We start from the raw sequence: 6,849 nt of genomic DNA, 5'->3' as shown, positions 1-6,849 counted from the left end.
AATCCAACATTTTTTCATTTTCCCCCTGATTTTTTGAGGGGGCAAAGGGCTTTGGGAGAAAAAAAGGGGGGGCTTTATTCTCTCAAGCCTTCATGTCTCTAACTTGAGTAGAAGAAGTCTTCACCATGACACCTTGTTTTCAACACAGGCATTTTTAAATTTTACTGTAGCATTAAACATGTGAATCTGCTCCCCCGGCTGAAAGAATGCAAGGCAGGCATGGGATTTAATCTCAGTGAGAACTGGGCCTGAATTCTGAAGCTCTGTGCCATTTCTCTCCTTGATAAATTCTGGGAAATGAAAAATGGTGAATTATTTTCTCCCGCAATAGAGAATTTGGAATCCTTACGTGTACCCATTATGCACAAGCATATGTCAGCTACCCTTGCGTAACAGAAATCAAGTCTGTTATCCTTAAGCTGGCTGCTAAGAAGGTATTATCTGACACTGCCCTGATGGAAAACAAGGGTTGTCATGGCGCTGATCCTTTCAATATTTTGCAAAGCCCTTTTGCCTAATTATATGGGTGCATTTCAGGGCCACGGGAACAAATCCATTAGGCAGCCACTTAAATTCCATGTGAAATTTGCTTCGTTAACATGGCAAGGCAATCAACCCAGCGCATGTGTCTTCTGTTTGGGGTTGTTCCCCCCCCCAAATAAAATTCAGAAACGAGCTAATGGCAACCACCCTTGCCATTTCGACAGGTTCTGAAACAGCCAATTTGTACCTCAGCTGCTATTTTGCCGCCCGGCTTTGCTGATTGCGGCAACTCTGGGAGACTCCAAAAACGAGGCTTTCAGTAAATTAATGGCTAAGTGTATCATTATCTGCAGGCTCAAAAATGGCAGTTTCTTTCAGTTCACATATTGCGTCCTTCCCAACTCTTCCCTGAGCGTCGGCGCAGTTACAAAGACCCTGAGATATTTGATATGAATAAGGAGGGCCCATAACTCATCGTTTGAGCATGTGCAAGAGGTCTGAGGTTCTGGCATCCTCACATCTGAAGATCTCAGGAGATAGGGAAAGCTGTGGATTGGATTCAGATGTTCAGTGCAACCCTGAACATGTCTACTCAGTCTTCTGTTGGATACAGGGAAGCTCACTCCCAGGTAAGTGGGGTCAGGATTGCACCCTAAGGCTAGATCTGGTGAGATGAGCAAGATTAAGATCTAGTGCAGGGGTTGGCAAAGGTTTTGTGGATTGGGCCGGTTCACAGTCCCGCAGACGCCGCGATGGGCTGGAGTGTGTGTGTGCGTGCGCACGCATGCGCAAAGTGTGTTCTCCTTCATGGAGAGCACGGGTTGCAGTGGGGTTAACAAGACACCTCGCTGTTTCCCGGGTGGGTTAGTTTGGATGTCCACTGTTGTGACTGGGCTCCTCTTGTGGTTGGGGAGAATTTGATGTTGCCAATTATTGACAGCATCTTAAAAAGCAGAGACATCACCTTGCCAACAAAGGTCTGTATAGTTAAAGCTATGGTTTTCCCAGTAGTGATGTATGGAAGTGAGAGCTGGACCATAAAGAAGGCTGATCGCCGAAGAATGGATGCTGTTGAATTCTGGTGCTGGAGGAGACTCTTGAGAGTCCCATGGACTGCAAGAAGATCAAACCTCTCCATTCTGAAGGAAATCACCCCTGAGTGCTCCTTGGAAGGACAGATCCTGAAGCTGAGGCTCCAATACTTTGGCCACCTCATGAGAAGAGAAGACTCCCTGGAAAAGACCCTGATGTTGGGGAAGATGGAGGGCACAAGGAGAAGGGGACAACAGAGGACAAGATGGTTGGACAGTGTTCTCGAAGCTACCAGCATGAGTTTGACCAAACTGCGGGAGGCAGTGGAAGACAGGAGTGCCTGGCGTGCAATGGTCCATGGGGTCACGAAGAGTCGGACACGACTAAACGACTGAACAACAACAACAATTATTGATTGACAGCCTTAGGTTATATCTTCTTTGCGTACAGTGTTGAGCTTCCTCTTTTCGCTGCGCGCATTGGATTACCCATTCACCCTTCCTAATTTTAGGGCTTTTGCATTTGACCTTGCTATGCCTGTCATGGGGTTGTCTGCTTTTGGGGCAGGGGCCTGGTAGGAATTTTGTCCATTTGGCTGATTGGCTGGTGCCATTTAGTTTTTTGCCTACTGCGTAGCAAATCGTCACAACTCGTAAGGTTGCAGTTAGGCATTGGTTTTAGAAAACTGGTTGGTGGAGGGGTATGGATTGGCTGTGCCTGCCCTTCCAATGCTGCTGCTGCAAGGGTATTTCGTTAAAGGAATCTAGGGGCTCGCCATGCTTTTGTCCGAACCCCTGTCAAGGGGCTAGGGCCACGCATGAGCCCCTGGGAGCATTTGGGGAGAAGTGAGGGTCTGGCACCCAGCTCCATTTTCTCCCCAAAAATGTTTTCCCTTACTGACTTCGCAGGTTTGCAGATGTCAGTTCTGTCCCTGGGCGGGGCTAGATAGTCACAACCAATGCCTAAGCAACCACTCACATTTTGTATTTTAATAAAGTTGTGGCCAAAATTATGCCAAAAACCTTAAATTCCTGTGTGAAGTGTGAATTGATTTGGGGGTGGCTTGGGGACCTTGACACGCGAACACTATTTCCAGCACTCCTTCCGGCGCGGAGGAGGTGTGTGCAGCTTCCCATCGGCTGCAGGAGCTGCCAATTTCCTAACAAGTGTGATCCATGCCGATAGGTCTACTCTAAGTATGATTAGGGTGCAAGTAGATAAATAGGGACCGCTTACTGGCGGGAAGGTAAACGGCGTTCCGTGTGCTGCGCTGGCTCGCCAGATGCAGCTTTGTCACGCTGGCCACGTGACCTGGAAGTGTCTCCGGACAGCGCTGGCCCCCGGCCTATAGAGTGAGATGGGCGCACAACCCTAGAGTCTGTCAAGACTGGCCCGTACGGGCAGGGGTACCTTTACCTTTACCTAAGTATGATTAAGGCTGCATCCAACACGTTATTTTTTAAAAATACCGTATTTTTTGCTCTATAAGACTCACTTTTTCCCTCCTAAAAGGTAAGGGGAAATGTGTGTGCATCTTATGGAGTGAATGCAGGCTGCGCAGCTATCCCAGAAGCCAGAACAGCAAGAGGGATTGCTGTTTTCACTGCACAGCGATCCCTCTTGCTGTTCTGGCTTCTGAGATTCATAATATTTTTTTTCTTGTTTTCCTCCTCCAAAAACTAGGTGCGTCTTGTGGTCTGGTACATCTTATAGAGTGAAAAATACATATATTTTTAAAAAGTGATGTGAGATCATCCAGGAGCACCTTCTAAAACAACCAGGAGGTTTTTAAAACCAATCTGACACATTGGCTAAACACCATATTTTATTTTATTCAAAAATTATCATCTCAATAATCAGAGTCTTTATTTCTGCTATGTAATTGAACTTTCCTAGTAGGTCAATCGTTTTCAAAATGGTTTCAACAAAGATCAGATAAGCAGGAAGCATGGACCACAATGCATTTAAATGCTCGCTTCTGTTTGAGAAAGCCAATTATTGTCACGTATTTAAAGCCTAAATACTGTAAATAAAAAAATTAAAAAATTGTCCAGTAGCACCTTAGAGACCAACTAAGTTTTTTCTGGGTATAAGCTTTCGTGTGCTTGCACACTTTGGTATCTGAAGAAGTGTGCATGCACACAAAAGCTTATACCAAGAATCAATTTAGTTGGTCTCTAAGGAGCTACTGGACAATTTTTTATTTTACTTATTTATTTCGACTGCGTCAGACCAACACGGCTACCTACCTGAATCTCTAAAGCCTGTTGCTTCCCTGTCCCTAGTCACCATTTTTTTAAAAAAATTAAAAGATGCTCCAATTCATCATTCTAAATAAAGCATGCTCAGGATTTTGCTGCTGTTAATTGGGTCCCTCGCAATGGAAAATTAGGTTGCCATTGTTACATTTACTGTGTGCTGTTAACTCAATAAAAGCTGGCTGCTAATCATAGTTTTTACTATACGTATAGTAAAAGCTATGGTTTTCCCAGTAGTGATGTATGGAAGTGAGAGCTGGACCATAAAGAAGGCTGATCGCCGAAGAATGGATGCCTTTGAAATATGGTGCTGGAGGAGACTCTTGAGAGTCCCATGGACTGCAAGAAGATCAAACCTATCCATTCTGAAGGAAATCAGCCCTGAGTGCTCACTGGAAGGACAGATCCTGAAGCTGAGGCTCCAGTACTTTGGCCACCTCATGAGAAGAGAAGACTCCCTGGAAAAGACCCTGATGTTGGGAAAGATGGAGGGCACAAGGAGAAGGGGACGACAGAGGACAAGATGGTTGGACAGTGTTCTCGAAGCTACCAGCATGAGTTTGACCAAACTGCTGGAGGCAGTGGAAGACAGGAGTGCCTGGCGTGCTCTGGTCCATGGGATCACAAAGAGTCGGACACGACTAAACGACTAAACAACAACAATCATGGTTTATACTCCTTTTACCCTCAACTCTTCTTCACAAGTCTGCCAAATTCTTTCCCTTCTTCCGGCCTGTTGATCCATTTAAAACCATACACACACTTAAGGGGAGAGATAGTGATATGTTCATTTATCTATTTATTTCATTAAATTTATACACCACTTGATTGGTTGGGGAGGGGATCATCAACCTTTACAAAACTTTATGGCTGCCATCAATCTTGATTTTAATTAATTTTTATAATGTTTTTAATGTCGCACTATTTTGGTGTTGTTAGCCGCCCTGAGCCTGGCTTCGGCTGGGGAGGGCGGGATATAAATAAAATTTATTATTAATTTATTATTATCAAAGCGATTTACAAAAGATGGAACAGCAAAATGAAGGAAAATTTACAACCCTACTTTAAGGCATACAAAGGTTAAAATACTGAAGCAGATTAAAATTACAGTAACTTTCTAAGCATCACTTATATGGTTCTGTGCAGGGGGGAAACAGGGTTATTTTGTGTGTTATCGGGGTGATTTAGAGTGGACCAGGGAAAGGCTTAAGCAGTCCCTTGATTCTACTCAAAAGTTGCTTTTAAAAAAGGATAAAGGGGACATTAACACACAACTGAGCATTGTGTTAATCACAAAATTCTGCCTCCCTGTTTTGTTGATCCAACAAAATAGCGCCTGCCTTTCAAAATACCCCATGCGCTGCCTGTGACTCTTGTTCAGGTAAAATGTCATTGTGAAACACATACCAAGCCTCCCTGATGCCCATTCTAATATCGCAGCGACCTGCCGCCATTACAAAGGCACTGTCCATTAGCCTCTTGCATTCGAACTGAAATTTGCGGCTGCATGGACTTTGATGAACTGAATTAGGTGGAACTGTGAAGTGTTGTCTAGATGTTGCTCAAAAGCTAAACGACAGAAAAACAGAGCTGGGGAAGCGCCCTTGCAAAACTCTCTTACGATGAGTTGGCAAAGTTGTTGAAATACAGGCTTCAGCGAAAGCAACGTGAAGCCTCCAGAGAGCGGCGGGAGCGCTCCCACTGCACTTCAGAGGCTTCGTGTTGCGTTCGCTCAAGCCATGGAACCTGCATTCGCTCCATAAGACGCACACACATTTCCCCTTAATTTTTGGAGGGGAAAAAGTGCATCTTACTGACCAAAAAATACAGTATTTTGTTTGCTCTCTCGGGCATTACAGTGGTGCCCCGCAAGACGAATGCCTCGCAAGACGAAAAACTCGCTAGACGAAAGGGTTTTCGGTTTTTTTAGTCATTCCGCAAGATGAATTTCCCTATGGGCTTGCTTCGCAAGATGAAACATCTTGCGAGTTTGTTTCCTTTTTCTTAAAGCTGCTAAGCCATTAATAGCCGCTAAGCCGCTAAGCCGTTAATAGCCGCTAAGCCGCTAATAGCCGTGCTTCGCAAGATGAAAAAACCGCAAGACAAAGAGACTCGCGGAACGGATTAATTTCGTCTTGCGAGGCACCACTGTACAGTTCTCTAGATGGGGGGGTGCATTCGCTGACCTGCTACTTGGAGATACTGTGTGCACGTGGAACAGATTCTGTGTCTCTGTCCCCTTCCCCACTGGCACAACTGGAATGTGTTTTTTAAAACAACAACAACAGCAACATTGCAGCTGCTCATCATTATGCCTGCAGAACATCAGCTTCCATGCTTTACAATGTAGCTTGAGCTTAGTAGCCTTTCCCACCCACCAAGGGGAACCAGCTGGGAGCAGCAGCTGTTGCTAGTATGCATCATTGCGCCAGCCTGTTGCTCAGCCCTGTTCCCCATTGCCACTTCTAGCCTGTGTTTGTTTGCAGAGCTTAGATGTTGAAGAGACGATGGATGAGTTTTCCTACTTCATTATTGTGCAATTACGGCTTCCACCAGAAAGTCATTCATCTCACGTTAACCTTCTGTTTTAGGGCCTGCAAGTGCTCTGCAAACATTTGCTTTTGACGGTCTGCAGTAACTCCTGAGCCGTAGCATTGCTGCCCTAACCCAAAGCGAATGGTGTGCAGAAGTAACGGAAACTAGAATAATTTGCAGGGCAAGGGAGTTAACGGTCATTCAGCCAAGTTATGATGCCAGTTTTCTTGAATGTAGGAAGCTATTGCTATGTACACAGCCAAACCTGTTTGTAGCACAAAAATGTAGTCCCCCCCCCCCCAATCTGCAAAAGTCCCTGCTCATCTTCAACATGCTGCTTTCAAACTAGATTGATTCTAGATCCTGGTGTCTACAAGGCTGGGTGTCGTTACTTGAAAATCTTCCCCTTCATTTGGTAACCTATGCCTTTTCCATTCCTGCAGAGGTCAATGAAGAAGTGCAAGGATCCTCCATTGTTCTTGCACCGCTGTGGTTGACAGACAACAACGTGAGTTGGGACAATGCATGCTGCTGTGATGTC

The sequence above is a fragment of the Podarcis muralis genome, chromosome 10, assembly GCF_964188315.1.
Source record: "Podarcis muralis chromosome 10, rPodMur119.hap1.1, whole genome shotgun sequence".
Taxonomy (NCBI): domain Eukaryota; kingdom Metazoa; phylum Chordata; class Lepidosauria; order Squamata; family Lacertidae; genus Podarcis; species Podarcis muralis.
Note: the sequence above shows the minus strand (reverse complement) of the source record.